This window comes from Aegilops tauschii, chromosome 7, assembly GCF_002575655.3.
Source record: "Aegilops tauschii subsp. strangulata cultivar AL8/78 chromosome 7, Aet v6.0, whole genome shotgun sequence".
NCBI lineage: Eukaryota > Viridiplantae > Streptophyta > Magnoliopsida > Poales > Poaceae > Aegilops > Aegilops tauschii.
In genome coordinates, this window is record NC_053041.3 from 619559207 (window position 1) to 619581575 (window position 22369).

The 22369-nt window shown below is 44.2% G+C and overlaps 1 pseudogene; it reads right to left on the bottom strand.

The window, feature by feature from the left end:
* Positions 1-19669: 19669 nt before the first annotated feature.
* Positions 19670-21617, bottom strand: LOC109761637 (uncharacterized methyltransferase At2g41040, chloroplastic-like; annotated as a pseudogene).
* Positions 21618-22369: the final 752 nt, after the last annotated feature.

Consider the following 22369-nt stretch of genomic DNA (forward strand, 5'->3'; position numbering starts at 1 on the left):
TTTCGAATTTTCCCTTACGGGCTGCCATGTGTGGGTATTTTCAGTGAATTATTTTGTAATTCAATATGATGAACTTTGAGACTTGAAATAAAAGGTTGTGTGCATCACTCAATGAAGGGGGAGTCGTTCCCCCAACCCAATTCAGCCTCCTTCCTGAGGGAACCGAGGTGCCTCCCACTTGGGCCCTTGTGGCCCAAGTTGCCTTCCACCTCTTGGTCTTTTAGGACCTGTTGATATTAAATTAAATATAAAATTATTGTAAATACTTTCAGACCATTTTATGTATAATTTAACATCCCGGAAATATTTTCCACCAATATATTATTTATCAGTAATACCCGGTATCACCCGATATTCACCAAAACCCTTCTGGTGACCCTGAAACGCTTCCGGATCCTCTCGGAACTATTCCAAATATTAATGAAACAATTCCACTTCTTATCACTCCCATTCCTACTAAGAATTAGCAGATCATGATTGCCTTAAGCTTGTGACCCCGTAGGTTTGGTAACTCATAGACATGAACGAAACCCCTTCGTTCAATGACCGCCAGCAGAACCGTGAACGTCCATATCGATCCCTATGAGCACATGAATGATGTTCAAGTGAACCTTTGGTTATCATGTGATGTTCCCTTTGCTTTGTGATACTTCACAAAACCCGGGATGTAGCGGTATCCTCTTGAGTCATCGCATGCTCAATATATTGTTATCCTCGTTACCTGTTTTGTTATTCTTTCTCGTTATTGTGTTCCGGCATCCCCGTGATGGAGTCACCTGTGTCTAGTCAGACAATGATGTATGTTGTCACACCGTGAGGGTCCTAAAAATATCTCTCCATCGTCAGAGGAGCAAATCCCACTCTCGAGCTATCTAGTGCCTTGTTAAACTTTCCAATGAACCTGTAAGTGGTCGTTATGATCACCATGTTATAGGTGACGTTTGAGCAACCGCAAAGCCCATCGTACGGTAAGAAGTGACTATGATACTCTCATGGTCTAAGGAGCAAATTCACACTCAATTCATAACAGACAAGATTGGGCGATTCAATTCGATCGTTCTTCCAACGTCATAATCTAAATATTGTTTTAGGACTATCATTACACTAAACGATATCCTAAGATCCGGAAAACGTGATCATCAACAACACCTGAGCTAGTGCTAGAGGCAAGACTAGGAACCTTTTATTTAATCGTTTATCATTCCACACGTGCATACGAGTTTTCCGCAGGATCGTAGCATTTATAGCATAGTGTATAAACTCTATAATTATGAATATGAAAATATAATAAAACAATTATTATTGCCTCTAGGGCATATTTCCAACAGCAATGATATGGCATGGGGCCCACTTGTAGCAACAAAACAGAATTATTTAAATATTGTATGTCTATATGACTAGTTGGCCCCACCTTTCAGGGGAATTAAAATGAAAAATGCTGCAGACAAAAGAGAACCACGTGCTGGCCACCACGCCAACTTGGTCGTATTGTCTAATGTAGCTCCCGACTCTTAATGTAGTGTATATGAAAACTTAGTGGAACCCATTTAGCACATGTTATTTCCTTTAAAAAAAAGCTATGTAAATAATAATCAAAATAATAAAATTTAGATTCAAATATTCATGTGTTATTAATAATTACCTCGTGGTCAACACATATCCGTGCCACATATTATTTTAAAAATATCATAAACAGGGCTTCATGCCACGTTGTCGGTTAGGAATATTTGTGGTACATAAATAATAACCACATGATACCGAAATATTTTTGTGCACACAAAATAAATATATAGAGGATTGCAAAAAATATATCTTGCTAAAAAAGTTCATGTAATATTTTGAAATATTTACCTATTATATATCCATGAGTGTTCAAAAATGTTTACTTAATAGGAACATTTAAAATATACAGTCATATATTATATTAGAAATGTTTATTAAATAAAAATATTAGTTTTTAGGCATAAAAAAAGTATAGTGAATACAAATACTTTTATAAACGCATGACCTATATTTAAATAATACAAAATTATGGAGAATAACATTTACTAAACACCATGGATATTCATCGGTGTATAATTTCTCATGAGGCTTATATTATTATTTTCCACGAGTGAATATTCATATATAAATTTAAAATTACAGATTTAGTTAAACAAAAAATTATTTAAAAAGATAATTATGAATTATAAAAATATGCCTATAATTATGCAAATGTTTGAATAATGAAAATAATATTTACAAGTAATTTTAATATGTGTTTATTATTTTATATTATATAAACATGGTTATATTTCGTATATATTATTTCAATAATATAAATGTTTTTAAAATAATAAATCAATATTGTTAAAAGTACATGAACATTTTTTAAAAGTTAGTTATTTTAGCTTTAGGCAGAGCCTTTATAATACAATGAATAGTTGAACTTTACTTGTATTACTGTCAATAAAATTTACAAACAATTTTCATTTTATGAGAAAAATTATCAGGTGCTAAATGGGCCACACAGCAGCCAATTTAAGAACGACTACCGATTCCATTTGCACTACATTTAGCTTAAGGAGCGCCTACTGACAACAAGAGCTAGTTGGCGGTTATAGTACATGGTGCGTTTTATCTTCAGGGTGCCGTTTATAGTACAGTTTAAGCGCTGTTTTTCATTTTCATTTGCCTCCCATGCTGACAGGCGGGACCCATTAGTCATAAACATATATTATTCTAGTAATCTAGTTTCGTATTTATAAGTGGGCCCCATGCCACGTCATCTATATGCTATGCCACGTCGGCGCATTTTACCTAACAAATGAGATTAGTACCGCATCTGCACATTCGTGCCAAGTTTTAGAACCAGTTCGCCGTATTTTTCAAGTTCAGACACTGAACTGAATATTCATGGCAAGTTCAAGTACCATTGGTGTATTCACCACATTAGAAATCCATCATGAAAAAATATTTAAATTTATTGCATCTCATAAGTAATAATCTTCACTAGTATTAAACGAGCGAGTTGAGGCAGAAACATTAGTTCTCGGTCACATATCCACCATTTACCAATGGATCAGATTGCCTCAATATTGTATCACATCAAATTCACATATTTACTAATTAATTCTAATCATTTTTACAGCACCTTAATTAGCAATCATTGGATGTTAATTACACCTTCATTAGAAAATAAAATTTCACACTATATCACGTAATTGAAAAAAACACATTAGCTAAAATCACGTGCCGCCACCGCCCACTACCATACCTCCTCTCCAAAACTGCTTGTCTGCCTCCACTCAGGTAAAACTAACAATTCATGTACACCGTGCCCTCATGCTCGCGCTGCCTATGAACCTGCGCTGGCGCCCCGCCGCGCCTCCCGACTCTCTCCCATCGCATGCCGCTCTCAACTCGACCATCGAGAATTAGCTATCAATTTTGAACATCAGAATTATTAGTATTTTGATGCCCTAGTTCCCAGCTTTCCATATGTAACCATGGTTATCTTACAAAGAGGAGCGGTGGCTAAGGGTGGTACACTCGTTTGACCGGAGAGAAGAAACCACAATACCTGAAAAAACAATGGAAAGTCTGCCAAGCAAAGAAGGTTGCCGCCACGTCATCTGCACCATCCTTTGGGGCCGTTGATCGTGTGCCCTTTAAAGATGTCACAAACACATCGGCAAAAGGTAAATCCTTACCCATGAAGCAGTCTTTTTTTCTGATTCTCCGAGTTCGGAACAATTGTCATGGATGGCATACAAAGTGGATGTTACGTAGACTAGATGTATGCCATCCTTTGCTAGCCAATGACTTAATCACAACTCAAGAGCATATAGAATATGAAGCAAAGATCATGATAAAAATTCATTCCTTTGTCCTATGGGTACACGTGTGTTGCACGTACTAGTCAGGAAAAGGATGCATGCTTTGTGAAATGAATACCTGGATGGAAACCAATTATCATAGGATACTTTCTCGGTCATTTTCATTCGACGAATAATCGTTTCACCCCGCTTTATATTATAAAGCAACCACCAAGCACAAGCATAAGTCAAGGTGAGTGTGAAATGGTGTTGATCGTTTCCGTTGAATGAAATGGCTCCCGTGAGCACTAGATCGGAGCTCCCGAGAGCTGCCGTGTGCTGAGGGTTTTCTAGACATGCCCTAATATCTCTAGATCAACACCCAAAAGTTGAAACGAATTCTACAGCAAACACTGTTGTGCAAAGTGGACACATCACATTCACATGGGTTAGGCTAGCTAGCTACAGTCCTTCAGATAAGAAATAGAACCATCGGGTGAGTGTGAACCATTGGTTCCTGGAGTAATGCATTACGTTCTACGAAGCTTCCCAGAAACCATTTTACGCCAAAGGCACATCCACGAGCCTGCCTGCCAGCCATGCCTGACTCATTTGCACAAAGTAGGGGAAAGTGTCACGTTCCATCGGTCCACCAACCAGACTAGTTACTTTGGGTGGTGGAGAGTGGAGGCTAGCTATACGATTGATCGGTACCAAACCCAAACCCAAACCCAAATGGCTGGCGCGAGAAGTGATGGAGCGCCCGGCATATCTATTGCTTTCTTTTTAGGGTAACACAAACCGCTTTATTTAAGTAAAGTCTGGGATCTCATCAGAGACCACATCTAACACAAAGTTTGGAGGCACCATTAGCCAAAGCTTACATAACTCTTCCCCTACCCCTACCTTAGCTAACTTGTGTGCGGCGTTATTAGCAGTCCGTCGTACCCATGACACTTTCATATCGTTGAACCAACTAAGCATCTGCTTGATCTCCTCTACTAGCGGCCCCGATGCCGGCAGGTTCTTGTTCGTGTCTCCCAGCATGCTCGCGACCACTTTGCTGTCCGTCTCAAGATGTAGCTTCTCAATGTTGATCTCACTAGCTAGCTCGACCGCCCGTCGGCACGATATAAGTTCTGTTGTCTCGGCGTCCGCAACACCGGCGAAAAAGTTGCATGCAGCCGCACGGAAATCGCCTTGGTCGCCCCGGAGTACGACGCCTCCACCACCGTTGTCCCCGTTTCTAGAGACAGCTCCGCCGGCGTTGGCTTTGACCCATCCCGGCTCCGGAGCAGCCCAGCGATGCATTTCTCTTGTGTTCGTAGCTGAAGCTTTCCTCACATGTACTACTGACCATTCGGTCATGTAGGCCAGAACAGATGCAGCTACCACCTGGGGCTGTGCTATTACCTTTCCTTCCTTCGTTTCATTTCTAGCTAGCCATAGCCCATACGTGGCCTGCACCATTGTTTCTCTCTCGCCGTCCGAGTCCTCCGCGAACCACCCGCACCCATGATGATAGTGTGCTCGAGGAGTCAGCTGAACACGGTGGGATCGCCACCGCAACTCCTTTCTCCAACCGCATTATGTTCCAGAATAGCCCCCGATCAAAAGATTAGGAACCGTCCTCCTTTTACCGGATACCTTTGCCGAAGAAGGGCTGTAAATATCTCGTACGTATGTTTCCTAGGATCGAGTGTGGGCATGACCAGAAACGGTGATGAAGTGTTTCTTCTCTTCCGCACGCCACACAGAAAACACCGTTCTTGATTTTCCTTCGGTATAACTCGGCACCCACTGCTAGTCCGTTCCTCATAGGGCTGGAAAAAAAGCTAGAAGCTCGTGAGCTAAATGAGTAACTCGTGACTCGGCTCGAATCGACTCGAACTCGAAGAATAACGAGTCGAGCCGAGCTTTAGTCTAAGATCGTTTATAGACCAAGTTAAACGAGCCAATCTTACGAGTACTCGTGTAACTCGTTAGGCTCGTTAGAAGAGATCAGCCAAGCACTCTGCATCCTAGGCGCACAACACAAGGCCCAGCCGCGTAAGGCACCTTACGAATATAAAAAAAAATTATTACTTGCGAATGTAAAGTGTACATATTTAACATGTACAATGTTCACAAACAATGTTCATTTTTATCTTAAATGTAAGGTTTTGTGTTCATATCCTTAACGAGTTTAACAAGCTAAACGAGCCAGCTCGCGAGTTATCCAAGTCGAGCAAATCTTGGATTTGAGCTTGTTATCATAACGAGTCGAGTCAAGCTAGTTCGTTAACGAAACGAGCTTTACCGAGTCGAGCCGAGCTGGCTCGACTCGGCTCGAATTCCAGCCCTTCTGCATGACCTGGTTCATATTTGGAGAGGAGGAAACTTGGTGGAAGCTGCAGCCTCAAGCTCACATCGCATCATGTCATTTATCATGGAACGCAGTAGCCCGAGCTTTTGTGTGCAAGTTAATCTACACACGCGCGCGGGGCATCCAGGAGAGATCGAGGAGTCTGCCGTCTCTGCTCCAGTTGTCTGCATCTACGAACTTGGAGGAAGGGTGGCATACAATCCGCCGCCCTGGACTCATGGACGCCTTCCACCATCAAGCTCTCGAACGACCAGCGCTCAGTGCAGCTACAGAACAGAAGCGTGCGGTGATGCTATGATGTGTGGCCCGCGACCCCGACAAGGTTTCTTTCTCCTGCACAGCCCCGGCCAGCGCATCGGCCACCAATAACAGAGGTGGCGAACGACACAGCTTGGCTTCTCTGCCCGAAGCGATCCGTGACAACTTCCTTCTTCCCTGGTGAGGCCCTCCTACAGCGTAGCCGCCAATGGCGCAGGCAGTGCACGGGTCCTTGCGACCAACTGCAATGGCTCCCCATCTCCGGCTGCTCCGGGCCCGGGCGCAAGCGGCGCGACGACACCCTCCAGTACGGCTGATGTGGAGTGGAACTCCGTACGGCCGATCTTTCACGAAAGGAGCGATTCCCGTCCGAGAACACGAAGAACACGGGGAAGAACGGAGAGAAATCACAAGGGGAAACACTCAAGAACAAGTCCAATCACACATTCACTAGACAATCAAACACACAAGATCCATAAAGTACATGAATAACAAAGGGAAAGATACAAGGTAAAGTTCATCTCCATGAGGAGGTCTTGAAGGGGGCCGCCCAAGAGGGGGTCTTGAATCCAAGGTGGATCTTCTCCGTAGAAGCGCGCGGTCCCTCTCGTGGAGTAGATCCGTAATGGATGAGAAAAGCTCTATCTCTAATGAGCTACTACTTTGCTAACCCTAGAAAGGAGGTGGAGGAGGTCTATTTATAGTCCAAGGGACGAAGGGGTAAGTGAGGGGGCGAAAGGGTACACGGGCCTCGACCCAAGTCATGCGCGCAGGCAAGGCCGGATGATCCGGACGGGGTCCCGGATGATCCGGGCGTCGGGGGTCCGGATGATCCGGACGGAGTCCCGGATGATCCAGCTTCGGTGGAAGCCTTCGGGTGTCTTCAGCGCACCTATCCGGATGATCCGGAAGGGGACCCGGATGATCCGGCAGGACCCGGATGATCGGGACGGCGGTCCGGACGTCCGGCCTGGCTCCAGCAGCCGCTCCATCTTCTTCTTCTCCTTTCTTCCGTCTTCTCTTCCACGCTTCCCTCACGGACGGTGTAGTCGTTCCTTGGCGCTTGCACTCCTCCTCGACATCCGTGAAGCTCCGACAATACCTATGCATGCACACAGGAGGAGTGTCAAGCAGTATACCATCCTCGAGAGGGTCAAGTGAACACGTGTGAAGGAGATGATTCACCTTTGTGTATGTGAAGTAGATGTCGCATGTGTCACTTGCCAAATGGACTCTTGACATGGTGATGTCCGTAGGATGCTCCGCATCATCCCCTCCCCCTTGGGAAAGATCCGACCTCGGATCGAAATCCAAATCACCATGGGAAAGCGATGGCGTCGCCGTGTAGAAGTGGACGGTCACCAAGTACTTGTCATCTTGAAGCTCGAAATGGGCACTCTCCAATGTCGCACCGTCTTGTGATTCCTTCAAAAGGAGTAAGGACAACAAACACTTGGAAAAACAAATGTGGTTAGCATTAGTGCAAAACCAAGCATTCAAGAGGTGATTCACCAAACAAGTGTCGTCATCATGCAAAGCATATGGTGTGACAAAGGATTGTGACATAGCATGTAAGTATATCAATCGAGCACAAGCAAGGAAATCATGGGGACAAGTATGCAATTTTGAGGTAGTGATGCAAATATGTGTGTCAAAATAACAAGCATCTACCTCAAGTTCATAGCAAGCATTCACAAATTGCTCAATGAAAGGTCTATGGTAGGCATATGAATCATTCACAACACCAAAGGAAATGAGATGTCTAAACACATGGGTCAAGTGCAAGACAATCCAAGCATAATGTGCATGTGATGTAGTGAATATCATGTGGCACTCAACACAATGGAAAGAGCAATTATTCATCATGTGTGAGGCAATCAAGATAAGCATGTAGCAATCAATGGGACATGGCATATGTGAAGTGATGACATTGTTGCAACCAAACATTGGAGAGGAACAAGTAATCCAAGAATTGGATGCAACACACAAGGCACTTATATCATGATGCATGGAAAGGTGAAAATGACAAGTCGAAGCAAGATCTCTAACATGTCTGCAATCAAGTGGTCCAAGATGAACAATAAGTCTCATGGTGCAAGCAACACAAGTAGTATGATCCATAATTTCCATGGTCATGGTTTGGGGGTTCTCAAAAGAGAAGGATATCACCTTGAAAGCATGTCCTTGTGCGTCCTTCATAATGCCGAAGCACAAGCAAGTATGATGTAGAAACATCGCGGTAGAAGGTGGTTCGCTCTCAAGAGCTCGAATGGTCAACTCACGTGAAGTGGAAGTCGACAAAAAATCCAAGTATCCTACACATGCACACAACAAAACAAAGAACGTATGCGCAATGTAGATAAACATATCATCCATCATGATGGTTCTCATCTTTTACACATAACCATTAGAAGCATAAGTGCATGAATAATATGAGGCAACAATTCATTGCACTAGGTATATGGTGCAAAGAGGTAAGACAAGCATGTTTCACAAGAAATATGTCAAAATCTCCAAACATATGTGAGAATGCTATGGGGGCAATCTCATTATCAAGACTAAAGGCATAGTTGCACTCAATACATGGCAAATCATCTAGCATGAGAGAGTCAACATATGGAGATATATGACAAGAAGCAATAAAAATCTTGTGTAAAGCATGTAGATAGTTGTCATCAACCGCATGAAAGGAGCAAGTATGAATCATCGGCGATGCAACAAGCCAAGCAATCATAGTAATCAAGTCGTGCAAGCTAGTAGTGCGAAGATGCAACATACTAGAGGAACTCATGGCAATCATGTCATGTGAGCAAATAATAGGCATGGGCAATGCACATGACATATCGCAAGCATGAACACAAAGCAAGATCATAGTATCATCATAGGCATGGGGCACAAAGCAAACATAGCAATAGCAAGCAATATCTCCACCAAGCTTGCAAATACACATACAAGTACTAGAATCAATCATCATGTGTAATGCAAAGCATGGGTCACAAATGCATGTCAAACGCATAGGAATGAGCATATCATGCAAAGTGAACATGGCAAGATGGGCATATAATATGTAATGGACAATAACCCATAGCCAAGTGAGGGCCATGTAGAAGAAATGCGCGAAGTCTTTGTGCGAAGAGAGCGGTGGGAAAGATAATCCATGGGATCCCAAGTCATCGTTGCCCTCTAGAGCTCGTTTTGTCAACTCGTGGGATTGCGAGGTTGACAAGTATTCATGGGTACCTACACAAAAGAGACACATACCAAAGAAATTGTGCGTGTGGTAAATGTACACATCATCCATCATGATGTGTATGTGCACGTGAGTGTTAGCACAAGATAAGCATCGCTCAAAGAAATTTGATGCATGGTATAAGAACATGTCATCCATCATGAAAGAATAGTTGTTATGTATAACACGATGGGGACACAAATTGAAAATTCAAGTATATGGCACATCAATAGCATGTTTATTCATGGGGAGCATATTGTGCATACAAGTATTGGGATCATGCAATGGATGGGATTGATCAAATTCTCTTAACATGAATGAGGAAACTATGGGGGTCTCCTCATGAGCAATATTGGAAACATCATATGGAGAAAATTGACAACATCCAAAACAATGCATATCCGAAGCTAGTTGGTCATGGCATGGCATATGAGATAAATGATGCAAAGAAAGCATATCAATATCATCACAAGAAAAACAAATGCCAATAACCATGGGCTTGTCATCTATGCCATATGTGCAAATTGAGTTTATTTTAATGGCATATGCATAGTCACTACGTAGAGATTGCAAATATAACATATGATTGATTTCATGCATAGCATATGACAAGTCAAGCGGATTGTCAAACATGATGTGACCAAGAGAATTGTCACAAGAAATCCTATGTAACATGGCATCACTACTAGGCAACTCAACATGCTCATCATCATATTCATCATAAATTGGTAAGTCAAGACATGAGGAAGTCACACTAGCATGAAGCATGGAAATAGGTTGATCAACATCATGCATGCAATCAATGTCAAGAATGTCCACTAGTGGGACTAGAGCATCACCTTCACCTTTGTTACCTATGTCATTCCACTCATGTAGTGTAGGTGAGGTGGGAAAGACCAAATGGTGGTCATCTTCATCTTGATGAAACCATGTGGGGGGTGCATCATATTCCACCATGGCCATCATCTTGTCCAAAGGAAGGACGTAGTCATCGCGAATCGGCGCGTTATCATATATGGGACCTAGCACCAAATGAGAAGACACAACAGAGGTAGAGCTCAAGTTGTTAGAAATGCAAATGGCCTCATGAGACCTATCAACTATCTCACTCTCTCTATGTGGTGGTTCACTCCCTCCCTCAATGTAGTTGCACTCAATCTCATGTATGGTGGAGTCACTCATCTCACTCAAGTGGTGGGGGTTGTGTCTCTACTCACATGGGAATTGGGGCAACACATCATATGTGGGGCTAGTGGTGAAGTCACTCTCACTCTTAATGTGGTGGCAAAAGTCACTCAAGTCATCATACGTCGCCGTGGTCGAAGGGAAAATCCCATGCTCAACCATGTCATCGTCGTCGTCATGGATGAAGGCCGAAGATGGCACAACATCACTCTCGCCTCCTAAGATGGAAGCATCATCCTTGCTCGCCACCTTGTCGTTCGCCTCCAAAGCTTGGTCCTTGAGGGTCTCCGTAGTCGTACTCGTCGCCGCACCATCTTGAAAAAGAGTCGTGGGGGACTCGGCATCATCAATGCCACAAAGAGGGATGTCGGTGAAGTCGAACTTGGGAGCATTGTCTTGGAGCTCGTCAGGCTTGGACATTGTGGTGGTACTAGCCTCATGCTTGTCGCCGTGGAGCTTGGTCATCGCGAAGTGTGCTTGGAGTGGAGAAGCCTTGGCCTTCATGAGTTCTTGTTCCGCCTTGAGAGCACCAATGTAGTTGTCGTCGAGGGACTTGTAGTTCTCGAGGAAGATAGTCTTGGAGATGTCGCTGTTCAATCCCATCATGAAGTGGAACTTCATCGAAATGGGGTCGTCCACGCCGGCTCGTCGCAAGGCAATCTTCATCTCCTTGAAGTACTTGTCGATGGACTTGGATCCTTGGATGGTGTTCTCCAATTGGCGTAGAAGGTGTTTCGTGTAGGTTGGAGGCACGAACTCTTGCCTCATAGCTCGCTTAGTCTTGGGCCAACTCATGTCGTAGGTCTCCGAAGGTGTGTGAAGCCACCATGCCGATGCGTAGTCGTGGAAGTTCGTTGTAGCGCACTTCACTTGATCTTCGGGAGGAACTTGATGTAGCTTGAGGTAGTCATCCATTAGGCGCTCCCACTCGAGATACTCCTCGGGTTCTTGAGTCCCATAGAAAGGAATCTCGTGGTCGATGTCGAGGTCGTAGTAGCTCGTGGAAGTCGCGTACTTGAACTTGGGGAGCTTCTCTTGAGCGTAGTCTTGGGGTGCTAGTTGGCGAAGATGCCGTATGTCCATAGGCGAAGATGCCTTGAAGTCGCTTGGCGAAGATGCCAAGGGAGATGGTGAAGTCGTTGAGCGGTTGTTGGTGTTGAGCTCTTGACCTTCACGTTCTTGTTGGTGATGGTGTCGATGCCGATGTGATCTTGCCGGAGATGGTAGCTCGGAAGCATGTGCTCTTGAGTGTCTTCTTGAAGATGAGGAAGATTGCTTGTAGGACTTGATGAGGGCTTTGATGTCCTCCATTTGAGCTTGCATCTTGGCGTCGAAGTTGTTGTTCGTGGCATCGAACTCGTCGTTGTTGTTGTAGACCGAAGGTGAAATGCCTTGCCTATCCATCACAAGACTCGAGTAGAGGTGAGTAGGAAATGAGATAAACAATACCAAGTTACCTTTTCCCAAAGTTGAGGATGTATCCCGTTTCACTCAATGTGAAATGAAAGAATAGTGGAATTGGTACCGGACTTGTTCACTCACACCTATCAAGTAAAATTTATGGAGTAGCTTGGTGAGGATAGTGGCATAAAAATTTATTGCAAAATGTTAGCAAGAGTCAATAATGTTGAAAGAGATTCACAAATTCGCAAGTGAAACAGGTAGACCAATAGCAAAGAATGACACACAGAAACGCACACACGGATAGATAAATGGGGTCGTGCAACCAAGGAATGAGCACAAAATGTGGAATCCACGGAAAACGCTCGTGTTGCACAACTCAAGAGAGACGCTAGCACGATTGCTCAATAGGCGGATACGACACTTGTGCACAACCTATAAGATGCAAAGATATATCAACTTCTATCCCAAGTATGCTATGTATGTATGGTGTCCCCGGTGTTTCTCTCAAGATGATCGGATATGACAATCTTATGTGCAATGTGGTATGATGCTATGGCTATTGCTTACAAGCTTCTTTGCTCTTCCTCTTTTTCTTAAAAGCTTGTTTTTTTTTGATATGGCCATAATGCGAAATGCACAAACCAAGATAGCAATTGTGTATACGTGGGAATAATCTTGTGACACAAGGGATGATATGATGATACCAATATGATATGGTATGTATGCAATGGAAGGGTGGATCACTAATGTGCACAAGTAACATTGCCGGCAATACTCAAATGGCTAGTCTCGATAGGCAAGTAATGCGAAATGGGCTAGGGGGTTAACAATGCAATTGCATGGGGAATATACAATGGTGTCGTCGAGGTTACCGTCCTTGTCGATGATGAGAGGCGGTGTTGTCGATGTCGACCCGTCCCTAATTAGCCGAAACACCTTAGGAAACGGAAAAACCGCGAACTCAAAATCTCCAAAGGCAAATGTCAAATTGTGGTAGCGAAACTGCAATGATGGGTTATGCGAGTAGGAAATGCGGGGGTGGAGGGTTATTGGGATATGTAAGTCGGAGTTGAAGGTCACCGTCCCTAAGTAGCCGAAATACCTTAGGAGACACAACTCACAACTCAAACAAAATTGGGTTAAGTTGGGGTGGGGGAAGTGTATGGTGGGCAAGCCTATGCGGAAGTGGTGGTGGTGGTTGATGAAGAAGCAACCGTCCCTAAGTAGCCGAAACACCTTAGGAGACTCAAATCACAACTCAAGCAACCACATATACAATGGGGAACAAAATGGGTTAGGTTGCGGAAGTCGGTGGTGGTAATGCGGATGATATGGTGGTGGCCCTAGGCAAAGATGCCAAAATGCAGATAATTTGATGGAGTCAAATGATGTTGGTGGTATTTTTGTGGGATGGGGGATGTCAATAGCTTCAAAACGAGCTAAAGAACGTCAAAATCGGACTCCGGATGAATTAGTTACGAACAAAACAAAAATCTGTCCGAGTCAGTTTCAGGGTTAACCGGACATCCGGGAGGAGGTTCGGATGATCCGGGCTAGGTCTGGATGATCCGGGTGTACTTCCGGATGATCCGGGTTCGTTAGCTCCGGTTCTGTTTTGGGAGTGTCCGGACGTCGGGGTGGGGGGGGGGTCCAGCTGATCCGGGTGGAGTCCGGATGATCTGGGAGAACGTCCGGATGCTCCGGGCAAGTCAAACTGCTCGGGATTTCCTCTCGGGGACGAATTTTTGGGCGGAAATGGGGGATTTTCGGGGCAAAATTGAGGAGATTTTGTGGATGGAAGGTGGAGAAACTTGGGGAGATGCTAGATCCACTCGAAACCAAGCAAATCCATGGATCAAAATCAACAAAACATCATCAAAACCAACAAATCACAAAAAAAATTGGGGCTATTTTTGGTGGGGATTTTCGGATTAGGACAAATGACAACAAAATCAAGTTAGAAAACAAAGAGGGGAGGCTCCGAAATCGTGATCAACGTGGCTCATGATACCAAGATGATGTGGAGTGGAACTCCGTACGGCCGATCTTTCATGAAAGGAGCGATTCCCGTCCGAGAACATGAAGAACACGGGGAAGAACGGAGAGAAATCACAAGGGGAAACACTCAAGAACAAGTCCAATCACACATCCACTAGACAATCAAACACACAAGATCCACAAGGTACATGAACAACAAAGGGAAAGATAGAAGGTAAAGTTCATCTCCATGAGGAGGTCTTGAAGGGGGCCACCCAAGAGGGGGTCTTGAATCCAAGGTGGATCTTCTCCGTAGAGGCGCGCGGTCTCTCTCGTGGAGTAGATCCGTAATGGATGAGAAAAGCTCTATCTCTAATGAGCTACTACTTTGCTAACCCTAGAAAGGAGGTGGAGGAGGTCTATTTATAGTCCAAGGGACGAAGGGGTAAGTGAGGGGGCGAAAGGGTACACGGGCCTCGGCCCAAGTCATGCGCGCAGGCAAGGCCGGATGATCCGGACGGGGTCCCGGATGATCCGGGCGTCGGGGGTCCGGATGATCCGGACGGAGTCCCGGATGATCCGGCTTCGGTGGAAGCCTTCGGGTGTCTTCAGCGCACTTATCCGAATGATCCAGAAGGGGACCCGGATGATCCGGACGGCGGTCCGGACGTCCGCCCTGGCTCCAGCAGCCGCTCCCATCTTCTTCTTCTCCTTTCTTCCGTCTTCTCTTCCACGCTTCCCTCGCGGACGGTGTAGTCATTCCTTGGCGCTTGCACTCCTCCTCGACATCCGTGAAGCTCCAACAATACCTATGCATGCACACGGGAGGAGAGTCAAGTAGTATACCATCCTCGAGAGGGTCAAGTGAACATGTGTAAAGGAGATGATTCACCTTTGTGTATGTGAAGTAGATGTCGCACGTGTCACTTGCCAAATGGACTCTTGACATGGTGATGTCCGTAGGATGCTCCGCATCAATGGCCCTGCCTGCAACGGCGACGGCTGCACTAGGTGGACCTCCAGCGAAGAGCAATGGTGCCGTCCCATGGCTACCCGTAGCCACGAGTCCAGGTTGTATATTGTCTATGGCCGACGCCCTCCACTAGGGCATGTGTAGATGTTCAAGTGTGAATTGGGGACAAAAGTTGGTTATGCCGAGAGGGCTTACTGGAAAAATGCACCATAGGGAGAAGGGAGAGCTTTAATGATGAAAGAATAAGCATACATAAGAACCCTAGGGTAGTTAAACACGATCGATGTCAAACCTATAATATGTATGCCCCGTTACAACGCACGAGCAATTACCTTATATTGACTTAAAAAGAATGCGCTATCCCTGAACGGCTGCTGCACCACACATTCCAGGGCCTTGTTTGGTACAGATTGGAGGATGATCTGGCCCCCACATTTTCGATCCAACGACACATATTGGAGTTTCCAGGTTTCCAGTGAATATCAGTTTTCATCATATAGATTCTCCGTCGTTTCCATTGACTGAGCTGGCTCCCGTGTGTTGAGGGCTTTCTACACTTGCAGAAGATCTCTAGATCAACACACAAATAAAGTTGAAAAACAATCTACAACGAGCACTGTTGTGCAAAGTGGACACTTCACATGGGTTAGGCTAGCTAGAGTCCTTGTGATAGCAAATAGAACCATAAATGGATGGGCGTTTTAGGATAAAGGCCTAGCCATGGGTCTGCGCCCTTGCTCGGGCAAAAAAACGACCGGTTGAGAGTGATCCATCGGTTCCTCGAGTAATGCATTACCCTCAGCGAAGTTTCCTAGTTACCATTTTAAGCCAAAGGCACAGCCACGAGTCTGCCTGACTCGTTTGCACAAACTAGGGGAAAATGTCACGTTCCAGCGGTCCATCTGCAGCCTGACTTTCGGTGGTGGAGAGTAACCCAGACCCAAACCCAAATGAATGGCGCGTAGCCAGGGTGTCACCACGCAGAGGCCGGTCGTCTGGAAGCTGCAACTAGGATCTTGGACGGTACTGGTCCGACATCCATCGCGGAGAGCCAGCCATCGGCACGGCGCTGAGCGCGGTTGCTGCCTGCAGGAGTGCAGGTACGTTATTCAACGGGTCTCTGTCCAGAGTTGATTAGCACCTACTGTACTGGCTTTTATGTAGTGTCGCTTAATTAGCTCGGGCAGTTAATTTGTTGCACGCACACATTTGTGCAGTGACGGAGCGTGACGAGCAACTAATAGGGGCAAATATTACTACTATTTTTGGTCATCGATCGATACAGAAAGACAAACAAATAAGTATCTGCCTGGCTTTACCTTGTGTTTTAAAGAAGAAGAAAACAATTAAATAAGCACATGGAGTATATATCTGGCTTTACCTTTTTTTTTTTGCGAGATGGCTTTACCATGCATCCATGTACAGTATGTATTTATTGGATGTAACAAGTAATTTACAGTATGTAGTGTTCCTTCCGTTCACAAATACAAGATGTTCTAACCTTTTTTCTGAATTGGATTTATATAAAGATGTTTTGGTGTGTTTGTTCACTCATTTCAGTCCATATTGAAATATCCACGTCATCTTAAATGTGTGAACGGAGGGACTATTAATTAAACACATTGACTTTTGCCATGATTTCAGTTTCCTACATTGGGCAAGTGTGGTAGCTTGACACAATGGAACAAGTAGAGATTTGGGCACCCATCTTCACTGATCCTCTTCCAAGCTAGGTATATATATTTACTTTGTTGATCGATCAACTCACATATTTATGCTAGACACCATGCATGACTAGTTGGATGCTTGGTTTCATTTCAATCAAAATGGAGCTGGCCTGCATTTCTAAAATAAAAACCCATACATTATCTGAAAGAAGAGTATAAGCACAACCAAAATAATCAGTAAAAAGTACAAGCATATCCCCTGGTTTAGCCAACTTTCATTTTAACTGGATGTAATATATTAATGTCGGCTAGCATAGTTCATATATAGCCCACGTTCTTTAGCTCTTATTAAATCTTGGATATAGAATTCACAAGGGGCTCATCGAAATCCTAGAACAAAATTTACATATTTTTCATTGCTCTGATGACAGGCGGAGATTGAAGTTTACTCAATATCCCTGGATTATGACACCATGGACTACCAAGCACTCTTAGAAGGACCCCAAGATGAACATGATTTGGACAGATTGCTGAAATGTATGATGTTTAATTGTTGCGTCCATTCCAAACTTCATTACACTACTAGGAAAAGGGATATAGCTAATATGAACATTAATGACGCATCATGTATGTGGTGCGCCATTATTGACATATTACTAATGGCACACCTGATGTGTGGTGCGCCATTACTAGTTTAGAAAAAAAAATAAAAATTTTTGTTAGCAGTGGCGCACCAGGGGATAGTGCGCCATTACTAGTTGACATAGTAATGGCGCACCTTCACAAAGTGCGCCATTACTATGTGTATGACTTGGTCAAACCTTGGTCAAATTTAGTAATGACGCACTTTGCATAGGTGCGCCATTACTATGTCAAACTTAGTAATGGCGCATCTACACAAAGTGCGCCATTACTAACTTTGACCAAGGTTTGACCAAGTCATACACATAGTAATGGCGCACTTTGTGAGGGTGCGTCATTACTAACTTTCTTTGCACCCCCCCCGACCGCCTTTTCAGTTCAGAAAAAAATAAAAGAAAATGATGAAAATGTCAAAAAAAAAATTAAGTTTCCCATGTGATATGTGGTCTAGTTGTTGGGAAAATTTACAAATATGAATTTTGACTTTATTTGCAAAATCTCTCTGGAATTTAGTAAAATGGGCATAACTTTTGCATACGAACTCGGATTAAAAAGTTTTTTATATGAAAAATCATCTACTCGAAAAGTTACATCCGAATTCAACGGGGAGAACCCGTTGAAGATTTTCAGAATCCCCAAAAACCTAACAGAATAAAAGATACGGGGCTTTTAAGATCTAGAGGGGGAAAATGGAAAAAAAATTCAAACTTAGTAGTGGCGCACCATTTGCTAGGTGCGCCACTAGTAACAGAAAAAAAATTGTTTCGAATTTTTTTTGGAAAAAATGTTCAAAATATGATACATAATATGACTGGAAAGTTTGAAATATTTTTTCAAAATTTCATCACACTCATGGACATGAACAAAGTCCTAGACATCAACAGGGTTTAATAGGATTGATATGATAGATATATCAACAAGTGCCTGTGAAGTGAGCTGGTGCTGGGGTTGGATAGAACTGTGAAGTTAAGCATGCTCGGGCTGAAGTTAAGCGTGTTACTAATGGCATGATAATAATGGCGCACCTATAGTGCGCCATTAATGGCAAAAATAGGTGCGCCACTAACAGGCCTTTTTCTAGTAGTGTTACACAAGCAAGAATTTTATCCATGGTCCGACTTTGAAACCAATTAACATATGAAGCTTTCCTTGCATGTGCATTCAATCCTACTTATATAAAGGAGGCAAATTTAACTCATGAGGCAAGATTTTTGCACATGCAAAAGTACAAACTTGCCAATAAATGAACTTGGCAAATGGTACTGAAAATATGTATCATCATTGCAGATTGAATGCAGATTTTATTCACCAACCAGTGATCATGGCATGACAATACAAACACTTGGACCTGTTCCACCGGAGGTGCTGCCTGAGAAAGAGGAGGCCCTTGCCACCATGGCCCTTGGCGGCGGCAGAGGAGTAGTAGGAGGAGGAGGAGATGAGAGAGGGAGGAGTGTACAGGTACCCACCGCCTTGTCATCGAAGAAGCAGGAGGCTTGCACCCACCGCCACACTGCTGGAGGAGGGGGCCTGCCATCTACTAGGTATGAATTATATAGGATCCATTCGTTGCAATATACGACTTGTCATTGTCTCAAGTAGTTAAATACATATGCTGTGAGCTTCAGATTACATGCCAAAAAGTGGTTGGAAGAACGGGAGTCACGTGAGAAGTGCACGCAAGAGAGGAACGTGGTCGATAAACATGGAACCATGCTCCCAGGACTTCTGCTCTGCAAGTGAAGGCCACAAACATGGGGGCAGAAGAAACAACGACCATTGGACATCTGAAGAGGTGAAAGAGCTAGTGGATGGTGTATCTGTATATGGGGTTGGACATTGGACTAAATTGAAGAATGAAAGGTTTCCGATATCAGTTCGAACGGCGGAGCATCTTAAGGTATAGTCAATTGGTGATTTATTTCACCCTAAAGCACATGCATCTATAGATATTATCTCTGTTCATCTAGACAGACTAGTGAAGCACTCTGTATTAATGTAACGGGGAGGAGGTCTCCTGATCCATTATTGTAATGGGGAGGAGGTCTCTAGATAAGGTACACAGGTCATCGCATGATGCCCTGTTCCTGCACAAAGCTGTTCAACCCAAACTAACTAAGCACTAAACTATTGAGGTTGACTTTATACACGCATTAAGAAGTTAATAACTAACAAAAATACAGAACATTATTTCTCATGTAATGCCCAAAGTGGTGTAAACTTTCTGTATGACTAATTGTTCATTGGACTCTGACAAACAGGATCGCAATTCCGAAGACACCAGTTTTACTATGTTAAGTTACGAACCATGTACAATATGGAATCAAAAGTGCAAATGAGACAGGTACTATACCGCATTTGAAGGGGATGGACAGAAGTGGATAGCAGCTCCAGCATGAATGGCATCAATTGAACATGAAGCAAAAGGGAGCCTCGAAATATCGGCCCTTACGAGAGCAAGGTTCCTGCAGAACCAAAAGAATACAACAGTAAGTATTTGCTAGAAGCATCATCAAATACTGCTAATGAATGTTCACGATTACTGTAGTGTACTTGGATAAAAAAGACATTCTGAGGTAGTAATAGGTAGTAATAGATTGAACTAAGGGAGCACATTATCGCATATTCACATGCCGTTCAATTAGATGCTGACCACATAGATCCTAGTCTTCTTTCGTATTAAAGAAAAATAAAGCACTAGTTCCCACACAAAAATTATATGGCCCAAGTTGTCTATTTGATGGTTTGTTAGAGTTGGATGTTGGATGTTACAAAACCATTTTTCAATCCTCACAGGAAAAGCTCAAAATAAGCACGAAGGAAAGCTCATGTGTTCATAGGGGTTTCTTCTTGTTTGATGTAGTCATAGCATTGGTGGAGGATATTCTCAGAGAAGTCCAAAGCAATCACAGATTTACGACTTATATAAATAGTTTCTCACTGGGCAGTAACAGCTTAAGGCCATGGAATTGAAGAATGAGGCAGCCAAGAAATGTACCACTTCATCGTGGCCAGGGAAGCCACTTCGATTGAAGTTCTGACACCACCCCCTCTCGTAAAGAAAGGAGAAGAGCGGGCTCCTGAACAGCTCAGTTCTAGCAGGCTTCAGTTCATTGTATTCTTTCATGGCTGAGGTGACAGTGAGATCCAAGAAGATATCTTTGCTGGTGAATGACTTGCTGCATTTTGAACATTTAAATACTGACCTATATAAATCAATGGCCTGGGACACATGTAGAAGCCAAAACAACAGAAATCCTAACCCAGCCAACAGAATTGCATGAGATGAACGTAACTCATGGACTTTGGACATACAGATTCATGCCTGACGGCCCTTTCCTTATCAGAGGTTCATAGCAAACAGGGCGTGCGAACACCTCAGTTTTTGAGACATCATTCAGCTTGGTTTTGACCTCCTGAAACTGTTCGCTTAGTGAGCGTCAGTTTCACACAGTATGAATAATGTCCAACCTTGGCATAACATCAAAGGCTAGCACTTAACGCGACTGTAAACTATGCTACTTAAACAGGCTACTTCTTTTCCGAAGCATACACAATCGCTTGCTAGCAAGATTAGCTCATCAGAGTTAAATAGTGGAAACCAGATTAACCTATGCATGTAAGGCAGCATAAATACGATACCAGCAGCAATATAACCATTTAGCTCAGTCACTAATCTACCATGCGAGGTTCAATCTTTGCATCTGATAGCCAAATATCAGCAGTGCAGGCCATGACTCACACATCATCTCCCCAAACTGAAAATATCTGCTAAACTTTCGCCTAGCTCTCGATCGATTACTCTACTAAATACAAGCCTGGTTCCTGCCAAAGCCCCGCCTAGGCATAACAACAAACACTTGGTGTGCGACAATCGTTCCCCCCTTTGTTAGCAGGCGCACACACACAACGCGTTCCCTTGCCTTCCCTGAGATGAGAATCAGCTAGTGGCGTAGGTACATACCGGGTCGAGGGCGATGGCCGCCGCGGCTACGGCCACCCGGCGAGCCAGCAGCGGCAGGACTAGGTTGCGGCCAAGGCGGCAGGGGACGCGTGGGGGATGGAGCGACGTGGAGGAGGAGGAGCAGGAAGCCGCCGCGGCTCTCACAGCGAGCTCCATGGGAGCTGCAAAGCAATTGCAGTAATCAAAACGTTAAGAAAACATTTTTATTAATTTTCAGTCAACTGATTTCTAATTTGTGCTCGGTCGAAGTTTTTATCACATGATATGTCTCCTTGATTCGTGTTGGCACAAGTGTCTCATGTCCTTTGTCGCGTTTGTTTGGTAACTTGTTCGGATTCCGTGCCCGTTTTCTCCAGTCTTTTCTCATTTTGTTGGTCCATTTTCATCTACTCCTCCTTCCCGAAGCCTGGAGGGAGAAGAGCGATGGAGAGGGGAAGACATGGATGAGGAGCAGTGAGGTTAATTGCTGGATCAAGAGGATCTGAGGCACGTCACACCGAGGGTTGGTTCAGGCTCGTTGGGAGGTTGTGCAAGGCATGTCCCTCTTCTCCCTCACTGCCGCCGGGCCTAGCCGGCACATCTAGCCTTGACGGTTGCTGGGCGCTGCTATGGCACGCATGATAGCGATTAGCAAGACGGCGGTGTGACAATGTATAGGAACTAGGAAGAGACATGATGGTATTTCCCCTCCAGGCGTATTCTTTTTTGGCGTACTAGTTCAGTGTGAGCATGTCGATGAAGTGGTGAGGGCACTTTGTTGACAGCAAAACGACCAGATTCACAATCAAACGGCTAGCACGACGAAGGTGACCCATTCCGAGCGACCGGGCAGAGCAAACATTTGTTGCGCCTGTGCTAGCGCCTAGGTGACGTTCCCGAGTGACCGGGGCAGAGCATTCATAGCAATA